Source organism: Cryptomeria japonica, chromosome 11, assembly GCF_030272615.1.
Source record: "Cryptomeria japonica chromosome 11, Sugi_1.0, whole genome shotgun sequence".
Lineage (NCBI taxonomy): Eukaryota > Viridiplantae > Streptophyta > Pinopsida > Cupressales > Cupressaceae > Cryptomeria > Cryptomeria japonica.
Genome location: NC_081415.1, coordinates 364771411 through 364796982, shown reverse-complemented (window position 1 = coordinate 364796982; position 25572 = coordinate 364771411).

The following is a 25572-nucleotide window of genomic DNA, read 5'->3' as shown; positions in this document are numbered from 1 at the left end:
GAAGGACTCAATGCTCGCAAATGATAAAGACCAAGTGCGCAGCATAGAAGAAATGTTAATGCAACGCAAGAACCCTAAAATAAGGCAATGCGCAAATGTTAAAGTATGACTCCACAAGCGTTGACCATTTTTAGACATCTACATTTTACCCCTCTTTGAGACAATGCGATTCTAAGCGTTGTTTCAAAGATCAATAATGAAAATGCCCCAAACAATAACAATGACATACACATGCCCCCTCGAGGAATTTGGCCAAAAGAATCCAAAAAAGAGGCCAAGTGATCGATAAGAATGACAGAAAATGATAGGTTCAAACGGAGCAAAAATCGAAAGTCGGATGCACAAATTACAAGCAGTGGAAGGCACAAAAGATCATGACCATCATAAGATGGAGAGCATGCACGTCCATCTAGGTACTGACAAAGATCTATATAAGAGACAAGGAGAAGGAAAAGAGTTCATTTGCACTAGCCAAAGTGGAGGAGTTGTTGCTCAGGAAAGGGACCCTTACAGAGAGATGGTGAACATTCCAATGGCAGATCACCTTGGGGAATGTGTATGCACCTACAGATGACCGAATGACGTGGGAGCAGTGGTATGTAGCTCAAAAACCCATATGTTCAATTTCATGCATTTTGCTGGATTGCGGAACATTGCAGGGCCCATAGGGGAGGGAAAAAGGCAGACCTGCACTTGTGTAAATAGGTTATGTGTCTGTGTAAGGTACACAGGCACAGCTTGATGCTGCACAGGCGCAAGACAGGGTACACAAGCGTAATTGTGCACTTAGGACACTAATTTGACCAAAAGCAGCGCGCGAATGATCCTGAAAAGAGGGATAAGGGTAGGATAGGTCAAAATAGATAAGAAAAACCCTGATTGGTGCATGAAACAAGGAAATGCAGCCCTTAGGAGAAAACCCTAAAAATTGACAAATTGTGCCCCAATTGTGATGCAGAGTCGACAGTATCCATTGATCGTGCGGGAGAACAAACCCAACTACTTCATGTTGCGATATAGACTCAGGAGTACTAACAAAGACACATTAGCAGGACTTGGACTATACTACATTACGTACATGCCTGAGATTAGGGAAAACACAGGACTTCTCACCGCATTGGCAGAGCGATGGCATTTAGAGACTTCCTCTTTCCATCTTCCGATTGGAGAGGCGACTATGACACTAGAGGATGTGTGGCATATCCTACGCTTTACGATTCATGGGGAGATGGTGGTGTATGACCCAGTGACAGGGAGAGACTCTTTGTGCAGATTATTCAAGTGTGACGCGGAGGACCTTGATATCAGAGAGAGGGAGATCTGCTGGGAGACCATGGCAGCAAAGTATGATCAGCGATATGTGGTGATAGCAGTGGTTATAGCATGCCTATTAGTAGGTGACAAATGAGGACATGGATTCCCTATTGGATGGGGAAGAGTGCTAGAGCGGATGGCGACAGAGGGGACTGTATACGCATGGGGACCATGTGTGCTTGCCATGCTATATTTTCAGTTGCATCAGATAGCATATCAGAGGGTATAGACTTTGAGCTGTGGGGTCACACTTTTACAGGTATGGGCATTTGAGCACATAGCCATATGTCGGCCGATTGCAGAGAGACAGGTAGTACCACATTGACCATATGTGTATTGCCATGGGGGAGCGCTAAGACAGGGTCCATTCGGATACATATTGTATTGGCGACATGAGCTAGACAGGTTGAGAGATTTCACATGAAGGCCATATCATGATTGTCGTGGATGGTTAGATGATGGCGATGAGCTACCATATTGCAAGCAGGAGAGATACCTGATTGGGCGACCAGTGAATCGCTAGAGAGTGATTGAGATGTATCTACCAGAGAGAGTCAGACAACAGTTTGGAGAGAGACAGGATGTACCGATAGGGACTGCACACTTTGCCCGATCCCACAGAGAGATGAGTCAGTGGGGGAGGATGATTCAGCCACACATAGCATATACCAACTTCAGATAGCTATAGCGGAGATAGTGGGAGTGGAGATCAGATGTTGTAGATGTTGGGACGATAGAGAGGTATGAGCGTTGGTTTGCACGACAGCGGCCAGTGCCATTGACGGATCCTGATATTCTGGTACCTAGGAGACAGGAGGACTTCCCACTCGCTGGAGAAAAGGAGGATGACGATGAGGGAGAGGAGGAGGGAGATGATGAGGAGGAAGATGATGAGGTGGGAGATGATGAGGATGAGGAGGATGAGGACGAGGGGGATGAGGATGAGGGGGATGAGGAGGATGAGGAGGATGATGAGGATGATGAGGGAGAGGAGAGTCCTAGGTGCACACAGAGAGATGAGCCAGATCTAGCAAATCATGAGTCATTGCAGGATATACCCATAGGGAAGGTGACAGCTAGCATAGAGGAGATGCACATATGTAGGGCCGCCACAGCGAGTCAGCATGATTACATTGCTACATTGGAGAGACAGAATGCTATCTTGAGGATAGAGCAGGAGCAGTGGTCAATTGAGAGGGATACGTTCAGAGAAGAGATAACCAGGCTGACAGTGGCTCGAGATACAGTGATAGCCCAAGCACAACAAGCAAAGCAGAGAGTGACCGAGTATGTTGGGTCGATTAGGGATGCTAGTGCACGTGAGATGGAATAGATGTTATTAGAGGTAGGAGATGAGATGCACCATTTGAGGACTCTGTATGAGAGTGTAGTTCCACCAGAGCAAAGAGCGGCATCATATTGGTCACAATCGAGGACAGAGAGCAGGCCACACTCTCAAAGGTCAGGGAGCAGCATGGGGGTGAGTGGACCTATGAGACCACCACAGCCAGGACCAGGGATAGGAGGGGCTTCATCCTTGAGACATGGCAGGGATGAGGAGGACAGAGGGAGCACCCAGTAATAGAGGCACATGCTCCCTATGATAGAGACAGATATAGTTTGACATTATGTACTCAGCCTGCGGGCCATACGTAGGATAGACAACCCAATTTTGTACTCCGATATTGATATATGATATGATATGCAGCTATATGATGGGATGCAATGTGTTATGGCTTATGTTTACTTTCCATGTATGGATGTCTTATGCACTGTCTATGTACTATCTTTGTAACATGTATGAATGTTGTTTATATTTTTGATGCATTTATAAGATGAAATGAATAAAATGCTTTGTATGGGCTCGATATAATGCAAATGTACTAACCAATGAATGCAGGATGCAGCTTATTTTTATTTTTTTATTTTTTTAGAGATCGGAGAACTAGACCGAATTGACTACCAAGACTAACGGAAGAAATGTTAGTAAGAAGAAATTAGACAAAGGACAGTTAGAGATGAAGGAAAACTTGCTTTCACAAATGCACATAAGTAGGTGAGAACCTTTATTTATTGTAGCAAAGCGGATGCAGAGCATCATGGCATTGAAGGCCAGAGCTGGAACACAACCCCTTTTGCAAAAGGCAGACACATCACACACAAGGAATGAGTGAAGCATCCTAGGGTGTATACATCAAGGGTCGAGGTCTATGCGATGTTCACAAAGTGACCGTACTTATCACAGACACCCAATGATATAGTTGCCCTAGTTTGTGACAAACATTCCACAAATAGCAAACACAACAACAACAACAAAAAAGGAAAGGGACCATGAACCATCCTGGTCACTCTAAATCACTCAGTGACATCATCGAGCAACATAGGAACATGATCGAAGCCAAAGATAAATTAGTAAAAAGATAAGACGCACAAATTCAACCAAGTCAAACAAACAGACTGATCGTCATTGTCAAAAGTGGAAAACAAGAATGATCATGCTGTCTAGTTTCAGGGAATGCGGTACCCCATCTAAGATAGGACACAGTCAGGTTTCGAGTATACCACACCCTGTATAAGACCCATGATAATGTTGACAAGGACCAATGATAATGTTAATGCTATTTGGATTGATGTGACAATTGGGATCAGGTTGAATGCTTGCTTGGTCAAACAGTTCATCTGCTAATGCGTGATTTCATTAAAGCATAATGTTTGATTGATTGTCGTTAGATGTATGCTCAGCGATTTGTCTATGCACAAAGGGGACCATTTATTGACAAAATGCAAAATGCCAAAGAAATTGTTTTTGGATTTTGATGTTTTTCACTTTGTAGGAATTTCGAGTTTTTCACAATTTTTTTGTTCGTTTTTCAGGACTTTATGTGACTTTTTAGGGATTTTTTTCAGGACATTATTTGATTTTTAGGGATTTTTTTTAGGACATTATTTGATTTTTAGGGATTTTTTCAAGACATTATTTGATTTTTAGGGATTTTTCAAGACATTATTTGATTTTTTTTGGATTTTTTCAAGACATTATTTCATTTTTTGGGGATTTTTTCAGGACATTATTTGGTTTTTAGGGATTTTTTCAGGATATTATATGATTAGAAAGCTCCAATCCGCACGCAGCAATAACTCCAATAATTGATCATGACAAGGAGCGTGCACCCAATGAAAATTTGAAAGACATATACAGCGACCAGGACCAAAACATATGTACAAGGACTAGAAACCTAAGTATGCAAGATAATAATGTTGACCAATCACAGGCCTGGAATAGAACATTGGGTCAAGACAAGGATAATCATGATAAACCTGCGGGGGGAAAGTACAATTAGGAGTCATGATAGATAATGGAGCAATAGTCTTTTACACATGGCGCCTATTTGCCAGGTTTTCACCATGGTACTTGCCCAAAAGCGCCTGTTTGCCAGGTTTTCACTAGAGGGCGAATTATTTTTCTTTACTTTTGTTCTTTTCAATTTTTCACTTTTTTGATTTTTTTGTATTTTTGAGCTTTTTGATTTTTTTGTATTTTTGAGCTTTTTGATTTTTTTGAATTTTTTTAGGATCATATTGAAGAACTGGTGACAGAAAAACTATGCCCAGTCTTTCAAAGGTGCATGTTATTTACAGGATCTGACAAAGGTTCACCATCTGGGGTTGCAAGCTGATATGCCCCCGAACCATAGGCTGCAGTAACTATGAAAGGCCCAACCCAATTAGGCTCAAATTTTCCTTTGATGATGTCAGTAGATTGTGTATTCTTCAGGTTCACCTTTAGGACCAAATCTCCCACTTTGAAATGTCGCCCTTTGACCTTCTTATTATAAGAGCGACAGAGATGGTTTTGATATGCTTGCAAATGTGTCAGGGTTGTCTGACGTTTCTCATCTAACATCTCAAGTTGATGTAACCGAGAGACTCTGTGCATCTCATCATCAATCAAATGTTGCAGGGAAACACACAAAGAGGGAATTTCCACTTCCAAGGGTAAAATGGCTTCCGCACCATACACCAAGGAATAAGGTGTTGCATCAGTAGGTGTGCGGATGGAAGTGCAATAAGCCCATAGTGTTGGATTCAACTATACATGCCAATCTCGACCAGCATCATCGACAACCTTTTTCAAGTTCTTAATGATGGTTTTATTTGATGCTTCGGCTTGACCATTACTTTGTGGATAGTAAGGACTGGAGAAACGGTGTTAGATGCAAAATTGTTCACAATGTTCCTTGACATCTTTATTTTTGAATGGATGACCATTATCTGTGACTATTGCAAGGGGAACCCCATATCTGCATATGATATAATCTAGTAGAAACTTTGAAATTTGAACACCAGTGATATAGGTCATAGGGATAGCCTTGATCCATTTTGTAAAGTATTATGTGGCTGTGATGATGAATTTGTGTCCGTTTGCAGATGTCGGGTGAATCTTGCCAATAAGATCTAATCCCCATTAAGAAAAGGGCCATGAAGATATGACAGAGTGAAGTTCTTGAGCTGGCGCATGAATGTAATTTTCATCTATTTGACATTTGTAACATTTCTTGACAAAATCATGAGCATCCTTTTCCATGGTGGGCCAATAATATCCAGTATGAACCAACTTTTTAGCTAGACTCAAACCATTGAAATGGCCCCCACATATACCATCATGAACCTCATGTAAAGTCATTTGTGCGTCATCAGAATCCAAACACCTGAGGAGGGTGTGGTCAAAGGAAGGACAATAAAGGGTGTCTATGATGATGACATATTTGGCAGTTTGGCGTATGAAGGCTCGGCATTGGTTAGAGGAAAGGTTAGGTGGTAAGATTTGGGATTTCAAATACTAATAAATGTCATTGTACCATGGGGAATTAGGACCAACAAGAACACACATCTCATCTGCTGTCGAAATTTAAAAAGAAGGCACCAGCAACTGTTCGACCAAAAATTCACATCTGTGCATATTGTGGGGGATATTTAACATGGAAGCAATAGTTGCCATAGCATCTGCTGACTTGTTTTGAATTCTTGAAACTTGACTGAAATAGATATCAGTAAATTTTGTCTTAAAAAAATCCACCATATGCTTGTAGGGAAGAATCTTTTCATCTTTTGTTGCATACTCATCATTCACTTGACGGATGACTAACTGGGAACCTCCATAGACTTGCAAATGTGTAATGTTCCATTGGATTTCTATTCTAAGTCCTGTGACCAAAGCTTTGTATTCTGCAATATTATTGGTGCAATGGAAAGTGATCCTATATGACTTTGGGATAGCATCTCCTTGAGGGGTGACAAACAATATACCTACTCCTAAGCCATACTTTATGTGAGATCCATCAAAGTATAATTGCCATTCCTTAGAAGAAGTAAGAGCAAATACTAATTCATCAGGGAAGTCTGCCAACATTGGATGATCATCATGAATAGGTGCCTCTGCAAGTTGATCTACTATGATTTTTCCTTTTATTGCCTTTCTCTCAGTGTACTCAATATCAAACTCACTTAGGATCATAACCCACTTTGTCAGGCGACCTGTCAAAGCTGCCCTGCTAAGTAAGTATTTCAAGGGATCAATTTTTTCAACTAACAATGTCTGATGATTTAACATATAGTGTCAAAGCTTTTGTGTTGCAAATACCACTGCTAAACATGCCTGTTCAATAGTTGAATAATTCAGTTCATAGCCCACTAGTGTTGGACTAATATAATAAATAGCCCGTTCTTTGCCTTTCTCATCTTGTTGGGCTAAGAGAGCTCCCAGTGTCATTTCAGTTGCAAAGATATACAATATGAATGGCTTCCCTGCTATAGGAGGCATTAGGATGGGTGGCGACATTAGATAATCCTTGAGAGTTTGAAATGCTGATTGACATTGCTCAGTCCATTTAAAAGGGACACCTTTATGCAATAAGTGCTGGAAGGGATGACATTTGTCTACCAAGTGAGCTATAAACCAACGGATTGACTATAACTTCCCTTGCAGACTTCTTAGTTGACGGAGATTGGAAGGAGGAGGCATATCCATTATTGCTTTAACTTTTTCTGGGTCTACTTCTATGCCTCTATGAGAAACAATGTACCCTAATAATTTGTCAGCTATGACACCAAAGACACATTTCTTTGGGTTGAGTCTGAGCTTGTAGGTTTCCATTCGATCAAAGATTGGGCCAAGGATGGCTAGATGACTATCTCTTGTGATAGATTTACATAATAGGTCATCAACATAGTCTTCCATCAAAGTATGCATAAAATCATGAAAAATTGTTGTCATAGCTCTTTGATATGTTGCTCCATCATTTTTAAGGCCAAAAGGCATCACATTCCAGCAGTAGGTACCCCAAGCACATGTGAATGCAGTCTTATGTTGATCTTCAGGAGCAATGCAAATTTGATTATATCCGGAAAAACCATCCATCAATGATAGCATCTCATATCCGGCAGTCATGTCAACTATGATGTCTATATTCAACAGTGGAAAGTCATCTTTAGGGCATGCTTTATTGAGATCCCTAAAATCCATACAAATTCTGATGCCCCCAGTTACTTTGCTAACTGGTACCAAATTTGAAATCCAATCTGCATAATCAATTGGTCTGATAAAGCCCACATCTAATAATTTTTTGAGTTCTGCTTTGACTAAGAGAGCCACCTGGGGATGCATCTTTCTTAGTTTTTGTTTGACGGGCTTGGCATTTGGTTTTAATGGCAAGTGATGAAGGACTAATTCTAGATCAAGGCCGGGCATATCTGCATAAGACCATGCAAAACTAATCTTCTTTTTGAGAAAGAAATTGACAAAATCTATCTTTTCTTGTTTTGATAGAGAAGCAATGAAATGAATGATCTTAGGGTTGTCAGGTGTACCCAAATTTATCTCTTCGGTCATTTCCACAAGCAATGTTGATTTATCCTATCTTGATGAGGGTATGTCCAATCTTCCACCTTTGGGCACCTGAGAGAGGTTTTCACCCGCAGGTACGTCTTTTATTTTTACTTTTTCATGATCAGAGAGTGCCTTACGGTTTTCACTCAAAGACCCATCCTTTTGATTTTTTACTTTTTCTTTTTCTTTTTCATCTTTATGACTAGAAGATGGAGTTGACTCCCCAAAATATGTTGTGGAATCTAAATCAATAGCAAACCCTGCCTTATGATCGCCTTGTGGTATGCCTTCCCATAGTCCAAGGAATTCTGCAATTGCTTCATCATTTTGAAAACAATCCAATTTGAGTGGTTCTTGTTGGTCATGTTGGATAAGCTGTGGATAGACAAGGGGCATGTCATCATCAGTTTCAGGGAGAGTTAGGGCCAAGATGGTAAGGATAAAAATGTTCATGGTATCACTATTTGAACTACTCATATCTGATTCAGAGCTTGGGTCCCAGAATGACTCTATCCAAGCATTAGGACATGTTTTGGGAGGGGGAGTTATTTCATGTTTGTCTTCCATGGGCAAATCATCATGGTCAAGGAAAATATTTTCAAGGGCATAGGAGCTAGAAGAAAAGGAACTCCACTCCCATTCATTGGAATCAGTTTCAGGTTGGATATCCTCAGGTGTTGTTTCATCATCAGAGTCATGCCCCTTTCCACATGTGGTCACTTTGGTAGATGAGGTTCCAATTCGCAATGGTACAAAACCTAACCCTAAAGTTGGATGTCGGACCTTAGGTATAATAGGTTCTAGTCTTCCTTTCTTGTCAGGGCTCAAACCACTGCAGCCATCATATCCCTTTTTTTACATTATAGTAAACCCTTTTCCATACTGCTCCACTGGCAATTTGACAGGTGGTGTATCAGTTTGATCCTTATAAAGCTAATCTATTACATCTTCATGCAAAGTTTCCTTGTTAAGTTCACCCCATTTTGTAAATGTAGTGGGGGGTTGATATTGAATGACTGTCTTAGGTTCCTTTTGCAACAAATGTGGTTTGCCATGTGATTTTGGAGATATTGGTAAATTCCCAATGAGGAATGTTTGAGCCATTGAATACTCTCTGCATCCTTAGTCCTGTATCTTCAATTTTCCATTAACAACATCTAACAACTTATTAGGATCCACATAATTATGTGAGTGGGCCTCTCTATTGACTGGGACTTGTTGCTGTGGGGAATCCTTTAGATTAGCACAAAATTGAAATGGATTATGATCTCCTGGAATTGTTATCTCAGTCCCATTGTAAGGATATTTTAAACACTGATGATAAGTAGATGGAACTACTTTCATTGTGTGGATCCACGGACGGCCAAGAATCATATTGTAAGGGAGATCGAGGTCTAGGACCTATAGGAAAGTGTTTTCTATCACTAGACCTACTTTGATAGGCAATGAAATTACCCCTTTAGATGGGTGCTCAGCATCATCATATGCTTTGATTGTTATTCTTCTGGAAGAATCAATGTCATTTTCTGTATAACCAAGACCAATGACTACTCTCAAGGTACAGATGTTAAGACCTACTCCACCATCTATCAAGACTCATCAGATCTTAAAATTATGGACAAAGACTTCAAGATGTAAAGGATCATTATGAGGGAGCTTATCAGGGGAAATATCGTTATCAGAAAAGGCAACATGTTGGGAAATAGCAAGATGTCCAATTCGGGCTTGAAACTGGTCAACATCAATGTCTGTCAGGACGGTGGACTCAGTTAAAGCTTTATCTAGGACTGTGTGATGCATAGGGGACATTTTCAACAACTCAAGAATTGATATTTGTGCAGGTGTCTTTCCCAGATGATCTAGGAGATTATATTGACTCATAGGAATTGATTTGGGAGGAATTGCAGGAGCTCCTTTCAGGACTATTTTGGATCGACGAGTGGTGACTGTGCAAGAAGGACCTTGTCCCTTTATTCTTATGGTGGAAACATACTCATTTGACGCTTGAAAACAATTTATGACATTGTTATAACCAGTATTTGCATAATTAAGATTCGTTGTTTGGGTAGAGTTTCAAGAAGATGCTTTGCCCTTGTCATGATCAAGCAAAGGAGTTTTGAAAATTGTATGATTAGTGTTAGAGGTCGCATTGGGTGGGTCTACCTCAATTACTCCTTGATCTAACAAGTCTTGAATCATATGTTTCAATTGAAAACATGATGCGGTTTTATGTCCTTTTGACCGATGGTATTCACAATATGCATTATCATTCCACCAATGTGGCTTTACCAATGGTTCTTCCTTGACATTTGGTAACTTGATAAAATTTGCTTGTATCAATTGTTTCATTACTGATTCAATAGGCTCTCTCAATGGCGTAAACTGTCGAGGAGGCCCATCCCTTGATCTGAAAGGTTTTCGTTGTTGGTTTTGTTGCTGACCTTGTTGTTGATTATACGGTTGGTATTGCGGATGTTGAATAACATTGCTTGCTTGTGTCTGAATTTATTGCATAGCCAACATATTAGGAGCGCTCAATTTCTTAATCATGAACTTGGGTTGATTTGCATTCACTGCTCTTGCATCGACAACTCCATCATTAGTGACATTCTTGTTTTTGTACCAAAATCTATTTTTGTCCCTTGAATTGTTTGTGTTGTCACTGTCTTTGTTGAGCTTAATGAGTCCCTTAGCTACAAGAGCATTTTCAATGTTCATCCCTTTCTTAATGAGCTTCTCAATGGTACTAGGAATTTTCATTTTGAGCTCATACATCATTTCTGGGACCAAATTTTGAATAAATAAGTTCACTTGTTGTTCTTCAGGTATATCTAGGGAAGAATGACTGTGCAAGCTTCGCCATCTTTGTAAGAAAGTCACTAATGGTTCACCTTGCTTTTTCTTTGTGTTGCATAAATCTGACATGGTCACTTCATTGTCAATGTTGAATGCGAAGTGGGATATAAACTTTTGAGCCAATTCCGGCCATGTCTTTATGTTCCCTGGCAAATGCGAATACCAATTCATGGCTTGTCCTGTGAGACTTCATGCGAATAAGTGCATCAAATATGTTTCCTCATAGCTCACTTCAGTACATGCTACAAAAAATGCTCGAATATGGTCTTTTGGATTGTCGTTCCCTTTATATTTCTCAAAATTAGGTGCCTCAAAATGCTTAGGAAAGGGAGGCATGTACAAGCTCTTGTCAAATGGATTAGGACATAAATCTTGATCTGTGTATAATTTCTTTGTTCCTTTGGTTTGCAATGCGTCGATTTGTCATTGCAACTTCTCAAGCTGTTGTGCAATTGTGTCAGATAGTGGAGATTTTGGAAGTTCATCATTCATTCTTGGGTGTACTCTTTGTCGATACATCATGCTCTCCATTGGCTGTTGATGCTCTAAAATTGTTGTCTTTGGTGTCTCTGGCATATAAAGTTCTTGATACAACTCTTGTTGTTGTGGTTGTGCCATGCCTTGACATTGACCCTTTTGCTGTACTTCTTGTGATGGGACATCATTTGTAGTCAAGGTTGATATTGCATGGACATCAGTTGTGGTTGTGATGTATGATAACTTGTTTTTCCTGGCACATATTGAGGCACATGTTGTTGTTGATGCTAACGAATTGGAATTTGCTGACTTTGTGCCAATTGTTGTTGTCCTGATGTAAATCCCATCATTTGCAAAAAAAATTGTTTGGGAGGTTTCTGTTGTTTCTCCTTTAGATGGGGTATGACACTTGCATTGACTTGTTGTGTTGTTTGTCCAATCCATTGTGGTGGTTGCAAGTTTGAATTGACTTGTAATGGTGCAGAAGACACTGTAACTTGTTGTTGAATGCGATATTGTTGTTGTTGCGCATTGCTTGTTTGTGCATTCGATTGTGCCTTTTGTGCATTCCTCAATTGTTGCCACACTTGTTGTTGGTGCATACCACTATTTGTGGCTCTTTGTGTTGCCACTATCGAAGGATCTGTCACAATATTTTGCATAACGGGTACTTGAGTATTTGCCAAACGTATTGAACTTGATGGGACATATGAACTTTGTTGCATTGTAGAATTGTTTTGAACATTCGTAAGATCAGGCATTCCAGTCGTAAAGCTTTTTTGCATCTTAGAGTTGGATCCACTTTTAGGTATTCAAGGAATCACTTCTTGTTGAGGGACACCTGTCAACATTTGTGTGGCCATCATTTGATCTTATGTTAAAGGTGTTGCATTAAACAATGGATTGTTTATTGTTTCGAATGTTGACTTTTGTGGAATAGTCACTATCAAAGTTTGTGAAGCACACTTACTCAACAACGTGTGTTGAGGTTCTTGTTGCACATTTTCTTCATTTGGATGTGGAGAGAAACTTAACAGATCACCACCTTGTTGTTTTTACACATTGGTTTGCTCATTTGAGGAGGTCACATTACTCATCATATCAAGATATTTTTGTGGAAACATCTTAAAGACCTTGTTCAAGAATTTATCCATCTTTTTTTTCAACTTTGGATCTTTAAGGAACATATCAACATCATCGGAAGCATCGGAATCTGATGAAGAATCTGGTAAAACATTTGGATTTATTTCTTGTTGAATGCCTTGATCTGAACCAAATCCTTGTGAAAGAGTTTGTTCCTCATGTAATGTTTGAGTTTGAATTTCATGTTGCAGGTTCAGTTGATTCTAGTCAAAAGGTACATTTTCCCTTGGCGTTGGTGGAACACTCCCATATCCTGGTTTCATGGGTACAAACACTGGCTCATATAATGGAGGTGGTCCAAGTTGAACCATTCCATATTGTGGTAATGATGTGTTTGACGAACCTTCAATTTGTAATGTTTGACTAGGTTGAAGCTGTGAGTTTGATACATTGTCAATGGGTTGATATGTTGGTTTGCCCATCTTCTTAGATTTTGACCTTGTTTCAACAGGCATGTCACTATGCAAATACAATATTTTTGGGATTTTTTATTTTTATTTTAAAAGGATGATGTATGATATGCAACTAAATGCAACCTAAATAGATGAAAATTCAATCTATGGCAAGAATGCAACCTATGTTTTTTTGTTGTTTTTCAAGATTTGGACAAACTTTTTTGGAATGCAAACCTAAAGACTCATCCTTGGGAAGTTGAAATGAAGCGAAGACCTTAAAGGACAAACAACCAAATGACTATAGGACAAATTGACAATGTCTCACCTATATGCTTGGATACTAAGCTAGGTTTGACAAAAATGATATTAATGAAAGGACAAATTTTAGACAAGGTCAAGACTCCCTAACAACAACTTAGGGTATCATCCAAAGTTTTGATTTTTCAAGTTTGACAAACCAAATTTTTGAGACTAAATGCAAGAAGGCAATGATTATGACAATGACTTAGGATATGACATGAAAATGATCTAAGGATATGATATGACTAGATGAAGCCAAGACAAGATGACAATACAATGATAAGGATATGCGAAGACCAATGACTTGGAATATGCAAAATGCAACTTAGGAAAGACCTAATTTTAGCATGACAAGGATAATGCACAAATGTCACCTAAATGGAAATCTAGCTTAGATATGACAATGAAATGCAAACTTAGGGAAATGATTTTGAACCTAAGTGCAAAATGAGGACGCTTCCAATGAAAAGGACTAAAATTAAGGGAGATGACAATATGCCCTAGGACCTAAGTTGGACTATGCAAAACCTAGCCTAAAGTGACATGAATTTTGAAACAAATATATTCAATGTTTTGACAAGGCATGTTCAAATGTTGGATGAATACTTGGACAAATTTGGACTTTTATTTGGATTTTTTTTTTGAATTGAAGGTTGTTGATTTTGAAAACCCAAGTTAATTATGAGCACTTTTGAAAGTTTGTTTTTGATTTAACCTTTGAATATCACGGAAGACAAAATGTTTGTTTGACTTTGAATCAAGACAATCAAGCACATTCACAACAAATCCTATGGCTGGCAAGGGCAATATCTATTGAATCCTCTAACCATAAAATACAACAGTCAGGCGGATAGCTAGACGCTTGGTAGCACTGGTTCCCCCTTACAGTGCACTCGCTTCTCGGGCATACCAAGCTTCGAGTTCAAGGGGAATCACTTCCCAAGAACTTTCTATCTCTAACTGAGGAGTACACGAGAGGTGTCTTCGGCATGCGCGTATCACAATGCCTGAGCCAACAGATAGAAGGATTTTGGCATCTAAAAACAAGAGATTCTAGTAAGGGCATCCGTTCAGGTGGGTATTAATCTGGTGAATAAATCATCGCAATACCATTCCAGCACCCGTTGTCTACAACTTTTGTTTCATCCACAGTTATTTAGAGTGGTTCGGAAGAGCTTGGCTTTAGCCTGTCACCACTTTGGGTCGTTCCCTCTCACCAATGCCTATGCGAAGTGCCAGGCAAATTGGGAGGTAGGCCCAGTTCTAAGGGTTAAAACATGCAATCAAATTAAAAATAGACAAAGCATGCATGGTGTTCATTAACCTTTAAGAAATAAAATGTGCAACTACTTTAAAAATCACAAGCAAGATGTTTTAATGAGAGTCTTTGACCGCGTCCTGCATAAGATTTGTTAGTAGTTGCATTTTTAGTCTTCATCACATGTAACACCAAGATGCTGCACAGAGAATTAATACCAAAGAAAAACCAGAATGCAAGAAACAGAATGAAAACAAACAAATTTGCAAGTAAAAACAATTGATTTCACCTCTGTTTCTGGCCTTGCAGAGGTGTAGAATGCCTCAACACAGGCACAGAATACCTCAACATAGGCGCAGAACCCATCTACACAGGTGCAAAACCCATCAACACAAGTGCAGAATGCCTCAACACAGGCACAGAAGTGTCCAGAAAGCTCTAAGTTGCCCTGTTTCTTGAGTTTTTCACCTACAAATAGCTCAAAAGCACTCAAAACATGGTTAAGGGGTTAGTTCACGTCGGGTTCACCAAAAAATGTAACTAGGAAAATGGAATGCATCAAAGCAATATTAAACTAGCTCAACCACAAAAACTAGATTGCAATGATAAGAAATCCTAATACACTCAATAAAGGCATGAAGATGAAATAAAATGCAAACCAAAGCATGTATCTCCTTCATTGTTCCTCCATTGTTCTTCTTTCACCTTCAAATTTGATGTGGATCTCAGCTACAAGTGCAAAATGCAAGTGGAAAGCAAGTTGTTGAGAGATGAAATTCGTAGCATAAGGTTACTCGAAAATGTGATTGATTTCTTCATTGAAGAAAATCATCCAATTTATAGACAAATTGGAGAGAGGACAAGATTAGCATGAAGAGATTTGAAAGGAAATTCAAATCAAGAATGACAAATTATGACAAATTATGACAAGATTGAAATTCCATTCCCATGATAAAAGGGAAGAGAGAAAATAGCCTCCATGATTGCAACAAATGGAAGCATAAACATAGGAGAAAATGAGGGAATGAATTTAGAGGAAAAATTAGAAAAATTAAAGAAACTAGGAGAAATAGAAATTAGGTGAATTAATTAATAGGATTTCATCCATTAATTAATTCATGAAAGAGACCTAGGACTAAATAAATAGATTTATTTAACCCACAAAGAAGAAGAAAAAGATTAAATGAACAAATCATAAAACCCTAGAAATAAGAGGACAAGGAATTAGGACAAGACAATAAGAAATTAATGTAGGTTCGATCATGATTCTGATTGACAAAGGACCAATATTGATAAATGATTTGGATTGGTTGACAAAAATCAATGACAAATTGACCAAGATTGACAAGGAGATCAAATTGATAGGTGCCAATTGACGAGGAACAATGACTAATCGATCCAAATTGACATGCTTGAAAAGGACAAGGAACGATGACGAATCAATCACAAAATGACAAGATTGACAAGGACAAGGATCGATGATGAATTGATCGCAAAATGACGAGATGGATAAGGACAAGGATCGATGATGAATCAATCGCAAAATGACGAGATTGACAAGGACAAGGACTGATGACGAATCGATCGCAAAATGACGAGATTGACAAGGACAAGGATCGATGACGAATCGATCGCAAAATGACGAGATTGACAAGGACAAGGATCGATGATGAATCGATCACAAAATGATGAGATTGACAAGAGGACAAAACCCTAATTCTATCATCGATTAGGATTGACGATGTCCAAAATGATGATAAATGAGCACCCACCATAATGCGACAGGATAAGATCGACCAAAATCATGACTGAAGATTTCTATCGACAAGACCTAATTCGAAAGCGATAAAAATGAGGAATGCAGAAGAAGGACTCGATGCTCACAAATGATAAAGACCAAGTGCGCAACATAGAAGAAATGTTAATGCGATGCAAGAACCCTAAAATAAGGCAATGCACAAATGTTAAAGTATGACTCCACAAGCGTTGACCATTTTTAGACGTCTACAGACACTAATTGTTGTTTTTTCTTCACATAGCAATCATGCTTGTCAAAAAGTCTCTCAAGGGAAACTAATCCTTTGAAATTTTTGTTTCCTTTAAATGTAGAACTTTCTTGCCAATAATATAATGTGTTTCAATAATTGATTCTCAATGAGGATAATCACTCCCTTCAAAGTACAAATTGCTGAAATTATCCTTAGTCTCCAAAAAATTGATGATCTTTTGATCATCATTAAACACCTACCAATTATTGAAATTTCCAGGAACACCAGGTCAGAATACCATCTCAATGGTATATTTATATCCTTGAAAATCCTAGTCAGGAATTAGGAGAGTAGTTGATACCCCCAGAGAATCAACCCTATCATTGAACTCCCTTGGAACCACTAAAATGTTAAATGCATCAAATTCCTTAATATAATCCCATACCAAATTGTGGTTGTACTTCAATCTCTTGTTCTTTGTCTGGTACAAGTTTCTTACTTGACAAACAACAACCTCAGCATCATCCTAGCATGCAAATTCTTGATTCCCTTCTTGAGGGCAACATTCATACCCAATAATAAAGATTCATACTTAGCTATATTGCTAGTATTATTGAATTATAACTTGAAAGAAAAAGGGAAAATATTTCCCTCAAGGGATATGAAAACAATTCTTGCACCTAAACCAATTATTAAACAACTTTTGTCAAACTCTGGAGTCCAAATATCATTGAAATTGCTTGTACTAGCACTAGAAACTTCATCATTTGAAAAAAAAAAATTAGCAGCATCAATTATCTATTCTTTATTGTCTAACACTTGTTCTCCACTGTCTTCACCATTAGAAGATATTGAAGCTCCTTTAGTTTGTAGGAGTTATGTGCCCATTTCAGACAACTCAAAAATAATTTGTGTTTTTTGATCATCAATCTTGACAACTGAAAACTTAACCTCACTCTCAGGAAGTGCATCACAGACTTAATGGGTATATTAGCTTCTGACCAATCTATTTTGATCTCACCGCCCACATCCTTATAGAAATTGTGTCCTAGTAGCATTTCGTAAGAAGATAAAACATCTACTACAAGGATGGTGTGTTGGCTTGATGATGATTGTAATGTATTCATCATTTATTGTCATTGATGAAATGCTCTCACACACACATATGATTATATTGACTACCGGTGTAACTTCAATTGTTTACTCTATCAACCGGTATGTTAGAGGTTATACCAAGAGGTTTATCTCTAACCGGTACTTTGTGTCAACCGGTACATGCGTAAGAGATAGTCTGTGATTATACTAAGTCGACATCAATATGAAGATCAAGATGGAGATCAAGCAGAGATTTAAGGACAACGGTTCATATGTTTTATTCAAACCGATATTTGATTGTTCCAACCAGTATTTGGTAATTTTGTGATGAGTTACCACATTTCGTGATGAGTTACTTGCACCGACTGCTTGGTGGCAATTTTTGTGATGAGTTATGACCACTTGTCCAGATACACTGCACCTAGGAAATTGTGTTATGATTTCTTAAGGCCAACATGAAATCATAAGGTCTATATATTGGCATCGCAATGAAATATTTGAAAGAGTGAAAAATGTTATGTTATGTGCAAAAGGAAAAAGAGTTAAGTTGCATAGTATGAAGAAGAGCAGTGTTGAATATGTTTAGAAGGATTTGATTAAACAAGTATTGTGCTACTCAGAATAGATCAAACCATTCTTGTTGTTTTCTAACCATTACAACAGAATCAAATCCCCTAACCAGGTAAGCTCTAACAAGCTTCAATGTATAAATCCTTTAATAAGGTGATCCATTAGTTTGGATTCATAAATCCTCCACCGAGGTTACTCCTACCAGGGTACTACCTTTAACAGGGTATAAGCTTCTAATCAAGCTTTGGGATCTCTAACAAGATTCTCTCCTAGCATAGCACTTTGTAGACCTTCACCAGTCAGTTATCTATTACTACATATAGTTAACTTGTGAGTTCCATCTCACCATGGTTTTTACCTATTTGGGTTTTCCACATACAAACACTTGTGTTATGGTGGATTCTTTACTTTTTGTGGATGTTGTTATATCATTTCAGATTGTATGCATTGTGTTTAAAATCTTTATTAAGTTCATCTATATTTTTGGTGTCACTGATTCACCCCCCCCCCCCTCTCAGTGTTTTTCAAGTCTATCAATTGGTATCAGAGCCTAACTTCTTTGAAGCCTAATCGTTTAGAAGGGATCTTGAAATCACCATGGGGGACATGAGCTACTTAGAGATGGCTAGAGAGATAGAAGCTAGCATAAATGAACTTGAAACCCTTAGGGTCAAACTGAAAGCTTCACAAGTCAAGAGGAGAGAGCTAACTGAACAACTATTAGAGATATCTGATAATAGTTCTTTAGATGAAGCCAATATTGATGCTTTAATAAAGGAAGTTAAAAATTAAAATGGTGAGAAACTGAATCTGAGGAGAGAGCTAGAAGGTCTCACTATCCACATGAGTCGGGAATTGGAAACTAGAAGAGCTGGTGAGGATCTTATCAAGGAAAGAGATCAAGATATCACAAAGATCAAACGGGAAAGTGTCACTATGCATGAGCATTTGATTGTTGAAAGAGAAGAAAAGGAGAACCTATAGCTACATCTTGAACTGGCATCATCTCTGAGAGAGAACCTATCAAAGCATAATGAATATCTCATCAAACAACTTACTGAAGCCAATAAGAAATTGGAGAAATTCAGCAGAAGCTCTACCATGTTGGAAGAACAAATTCAATCACAAAGAATGAAGGGTGATATCTCTGGACTTGGTTTTCACACAACTAAAATGTTGGTATTTCGGATATGTTGATATGGTTTTGTCATTGATGTCAACACTTGTCAACACTTGTCAACCTTATCAGCACTTGGAGATCTTTGATTTTGTTCACCAGCAAGTCAGTGACTTATGCACAGTCACCAGTATTTGGTTCACCGGTAGGTTATATTGTTCACTGGCACTTGGAATGACTTGGAGACTACTTGGTTATGTCGAAGATATTATTCAATCACTTGGTTTTGGCAATTTGGTTATTGGTCTATTCGGGTTGACATATTTTTTGTTACCAGCAAATAGGTCCAGGTTATGCACCGGCAAGCATATCTATTCCAGATCAGCACGAAACGTTATGGAGATGATTTATTATTATTGTAAATGCATTGAGCTGACATAATGCATCGCATAATAATTTATTTGTAATTGATTTTATTGTAATATCTTTTAGTGAGCCGGCCTATTCAATTGGTATTAGGTTATGGTATAAATGTAAGATCTCATTTATGAGATTGATATGCGATTGGAAAAAGGATTGTAATAAGGTATATGCGAAAATAAGCAGAGCTATACACATAGACATAATTTGAAGATTGAAGGAAGGTTTTTGTGAAGGCAATCAGAGCTAAACTGGTACTAAATCCAGCATATGTAGATGCTATTTTATGTAGTACATTATCATTGGATTTAACCATCCAATTGTAGTCAGTGACACTCCCATTTTGTGATTGAACAGTGAGCTCTAGGCAACTGGTCTTTCTGCATGTGTAGACTCCATATTGTACACACGGACTATCTGCAGTAGTATCATTTGATTGTGGGTAAGGTTTCACAATGTGTTTTTTCCCCTTATACAGTTTCCACGAACAAATATTTGTGTTATGTGTTGTGGATGTTAATGTCTTTCTGTTTCATGCATTAATCTTTACCGGTACTGTAATTAACTGATAAAATTGTCTACTGGCATAAAGTTTGGTTTACCGGCATTAAGCTTTAAGTTTTGGTTAAGTTAATTTTGGTTGAATTTATTGGACAACTTATTCACCCCCCCCTCTCAGTTGTCTCCAGGACCTAACAATTGGTATCAAAGCTTAGTCCTCTTTTTGCAGAAGTTTAACAACTTGAGGAAATCCAATGTCTTCTAACTATTTCAGGAAGGACATCTGAAACTTGATGGAACCAACTATGGCATATGGAAGATCGGGATGGAGACACATTTAAATTGCATTGGAAAGGACATATGGGATGTTACAAAGAATGGTTATACTGCTTCTACTCAAGGTCAACCTAATCCACCTAACTTGGCTAAAGATGAGGAAAATGATTGCAAAGCAAGAGAAGCACTTTTGAGTGCATTATCATATTAGCAAGTCATGGGATTGTCAAATAGATCTACTGCTAAATATATTTGGGACAAATTGGAAACATTGAATGAAGGAGATTCCACAGTCAAAATTGCAAAAATTGAATGCTTTTGGGTCAGGTATGAAAATCTGAAAATGGAAGAAGATGAAAGAATTTCTGCTTTTATGGAAAGAGAATGAAATTATTTTGTGTATACAATGTTGTGGAGGAACCTTAAGTGAAGAAGAGATTATTTCTAAAGTTTTAAGAGCATTGCCACTGGCATATAAAATGAAAGTTATTGCTATAAATCAATTAAGAACAATGCCTAATGCATCAGTATCTAGAGACACCTTGGTTGGAAAACTTTTAGCTTTTGAACTTGAGGAATTTGGTCTTGTTGCTACTATTAAGATAGATCTAGCTTTCAAAGCATCATCATCATCTACAGCATCATCATCATCATCTGAGAAATCTGATTAGAAAGTCTTCTATGCAAAAGAACTTGAAGATATCAGGAAGGAGAATGAAGAACTAGAAGAGCTTGAAGCACTATTTGCAAGAAAAATGCCTAAAGGTCCAGTTGGAAGTAAGTATGAAGGTAAGGCACCCTTTAAATGTTTTAACTATATTAAGATTGGTCACATGGCTTCTAGATGTCCTAATGGACATGCAAGATTAAGAGAAGAAGATAAGAGAACATATAAGCCTAACCTTGATTATCAGAGATACAAATTCAAGAAGAATAGAGACAAATCTTGTTATTATGTTGATAAAGGAGTTACTGATGATTCTGATGAGGAACTGGAAAACAATGGATGGGCTTTTGTTGCTATAACAAAAGATCAACCGACACCTACTATTCATCCAGTAGAGCAGGCCCAAGCAACTAAAGTTGAAGATAAGGATGAATGGATTATTGATTCAAGATGTTCACATCACATGACTGGTGATAAGAGTAAATTCTTAACCTTTCAGGATTACAATGGACATCTAGTGATATTTTGAGATGTTAAAGCTTGTATGATCAAAGACAAAGGAACTATATCTTTTGATGGTAAGCATAATATTGATAATGTTTACTATGTTGAAGGTTTGAAGCATAATCTTTTGAGTGTTGGTCAATTAGTTGAGAAAGGATTTTAGTTACAATTCAAGAATGGTAAATGCAAAATCTTAAATAGAATTGGTTTGGAAATTGCAACCGGTAATCAGGCTAGAGGTAATATCTTTCATTTGAACAACAATGAGAAAGAATGTTTGATTGCACATATTGATGAAAGTTGGTTATGGCATAAGAGACTCTGTCATGTAAATTTTGATTGTATTGTAAAAATCAGTACAACTAAGGCAGTAAGAGATTTACCTAAGATTGTTAAACCTCACAATCTGGTATGTAAGGAATGTCAATTTGGAAAACAAGTTAGAACATCTTTCAAAAGTATTCCAGAGAAATCTAACAATGTTCTTGATTTAATTCATACCGATTTATGTGGTCCAGCAAGAACTAGAAGTATACAAGGAGATAGGTATTTTATGCTAATCATTGATGACTATTCTAGAATGTGTTGGGTTACTTTTCTCAGGGACAAATCTGAAGCATTTGGGAAATTCAAACTATTCAAAGTGATGGTAGAGAATGAAACCGGCAAGAAAATCAAATGTTTGAGATCAGATTAAGGAATTGAATTCACATCTAAGGAATTTAATACATTCTGTGAAGTGAATGGGATAAGAAGACAGTTATCAACACCCTGGACACCCCAGTGGAATGGAAGGAGGTGAATTCACATCTAAGGAATTTAATACATTCTGTCAAGTGAATGGGATAAGAAGACAGTTATCAGCACCCTGGACACCCCAGTGGAATGGAGTTGTTGAAAGGAAAAATAGAACTATCTTGGATGCAGCCAGAAGTATGATATCAGAAGCAAATCTACCTCATATATACTGGAGAGAAATAGTCAATATATTAGTTTATACATTCAACAGAGTACACATCAAAGGTGAAACTATTAAGACCCCTCATGAACTATGGTTTGGAAATACTCCTACTCTTAAATATTTCAGAATATTTGGAAGTAAATGCTATATTAGAAGAGATGAGTATATTGGCAAATTTGATCCTAGAAGTGATGAAGGAATATTTCTTGGTTATTCATCTAAGAGAAAGGCATATAGATGTTTTAACAAGAGATTGCAAAAAATTGTTGAGAGTGCAAATGTGAAGATTGATGAACAGTTTAGAGGAAATTCAAGGTACATGGACTCTGAACCGGAAATAGAGATAATCACAAATGAACCTACTATGAATACACCAGTACAAAATGTTGATCCAGTTACATCGGCATCATCTGAAGAACAACAACAATTAAAAACAGCCAGGTATGTAAGATTGAACCACTCTGAAAGTCAGATAATTGGAAACAAATTTCAAGGAGTTATGACTAGAGGAAGATTGGCAAATGAAGAGGTATGTCTTATTTATCAAATTGAACCTACATCAATTAATGAGGCATGAGAAGATGAATATTGGAAATTAAGCTATGGAAGATGAATTGGAACAAATTGAAAGGAATAACACTTGGTCATTAGTTCACCGACCTAAAGACAAAAATGTAATTGGAACTAAATGGGTTTTCAGAAATAAACTTAATGAAGATGGTAAAGTAATCAGAAACAAAGAAAGACTAGTATGTAAGGGATATTCACAGAAAGAAGGAATTGATTACAATGAAACCTTTGCATAGATAGCTAGAATTGAGACAGTCAGACTTTTATTGGCTTTTGCAGCACACAAGAACTATAAAGTATATCAAATGGATGTTAAATATGCATTTCTAAATGGAGATCTTGAAGAAAAAGTTTATATTGAACAACCTGATCGATTTTCTTTGATAGATAACAAAGACATGGTTTGCAGGTTAAGGAAAGCTTTATATGGATTAAAACAAGCTCCTAGAGCTTGGTATGCTAGATTGGACAAATATCTTTTGAAGCTTAGATACAGTAAAGGTAACGCTAACAACAATATATACTACAAAGTGACTAATGCTGACATCTTGGTTATTGAAGTTTTTGTTGATGATATAATCTTTAGAGGAGAAGATGGATCGTGTAAAGACTTTTCTAACAAAATGCAGCAAGAATTTGAAATGTCTATGATTGGAGAGATAAAATTCTTTTTAGGATTGTAGATTTCACAGACAGATAAAAGTATATCCTATGTCAATCTAAGTACTTGAAGGAATTACTAAAGAAATTTGGCATGGAAAACTCTAAACCGGTAAGCACACCTATGACTACAACTGATAAATTATCTTTGAAGGATGAATCAACACCTGTTAATCTGACTAGATACAAGTCTATGATAGGAGGTTTACTATATTTGACACAAACAAGACCTGATATTATGAATGCAGTATGTATTGTTTCAAGATTTCAGAGTAATCCTAAAGAAAATCATGAATCAGCAGTGAAAAGGATTTTTCGGTACCTACAAGGCACTACAAATCTTGGTTTATGGTATCCTAGAGATGAAAATTTTGATTTATGTGCATACACAGATGCTAATTGGGTAGGAGATGTAGATGACAAAAAAAGCACCACCGACAGAGCATTTTTTCTTGGTAGTAGACTAATTTCATGGTTGAGCAAGAAACAAAGTTGTACATCACTATCAACAACAGAACCAGAATATGTTGTGACAACAACTAATTGTACACAAGTATTATGGATCAAACAAATGTTGAAGGACATAAAGGTAAAATGCAAGGAACCTATAACTATTTATTGTGATAATATGGCAGCAATTGATATATCAAAGAACCTAATATTTCACTCTAAGACTAAACATGTTTCTATCAAATTCAATTTTCTAAAAGAGAATGTTGAAGCAATAGAAGTGAAATTGGTTTATGTAAATACTAAAGAGCAGATTGCAGATATTTCTACAAAGCCTTTGCCTAAGTAGAATTTTGAATATCTCAGAGAGAAGCTTGGAGTCATACCCCCACCGATAGAGACTTAGACAGTTGATGTTTGTCATCAACCGGTAGAATTAACAGAGAAATTTTATTTCGGCTTTGATGAGGAGAGCTACTTCTCAGGGGGAGTAGTTGGATAAATTGGTTAATTGGTATTTTGTATTTGGTTTTGTATTGCTTTGGCATTTGATGTCAAAGGGGGAGAGATATTATGGAAAAACATTTGAAAAACATTTTGGGGAGAAATATCTTTTGGGAGAAATTATTCATAGGGGAGAGAAAATTATGTATTTTGATTTCTGGTTAATGATCTCTTTGGGAGATTGTTGGTTTTTGGTTTTTAGCATTTCTGTTTTGGCACTTTGATGGTTTTTTCATCTTGTGTTGCCATCAATGACAAAAGGGGAGATTGTTGGTATTTTGGATATGTTGATATGGTTTTGTCATTGATGTCAACACTTGTCAACACTTGTCAACCTTATCAGCACTTGGAGATCTTTGGTTTTGTTCACCGGCAAGTCAGTGACTTATGCACAGTCACTGGTATTTGGTTCACCGACAGGTTATATTGTTCACCGACACTTGGAATGACTTGGAGACTACTTGGTTATGTCAAAGACATTATTCGATCACTTGGTTTTGGCAATTTGGTTATTGGTCTATTCGGGTTTGCATATTTGTTGTTACCGGCAAATAGGTCCAGGTTATGCATTGGTAAGCATATCTATTTCAAATCAGCATAGCACGTTATGGAGATGATTTATTATTATTTTAAATGCATTGAACTGACATGATGCATCAC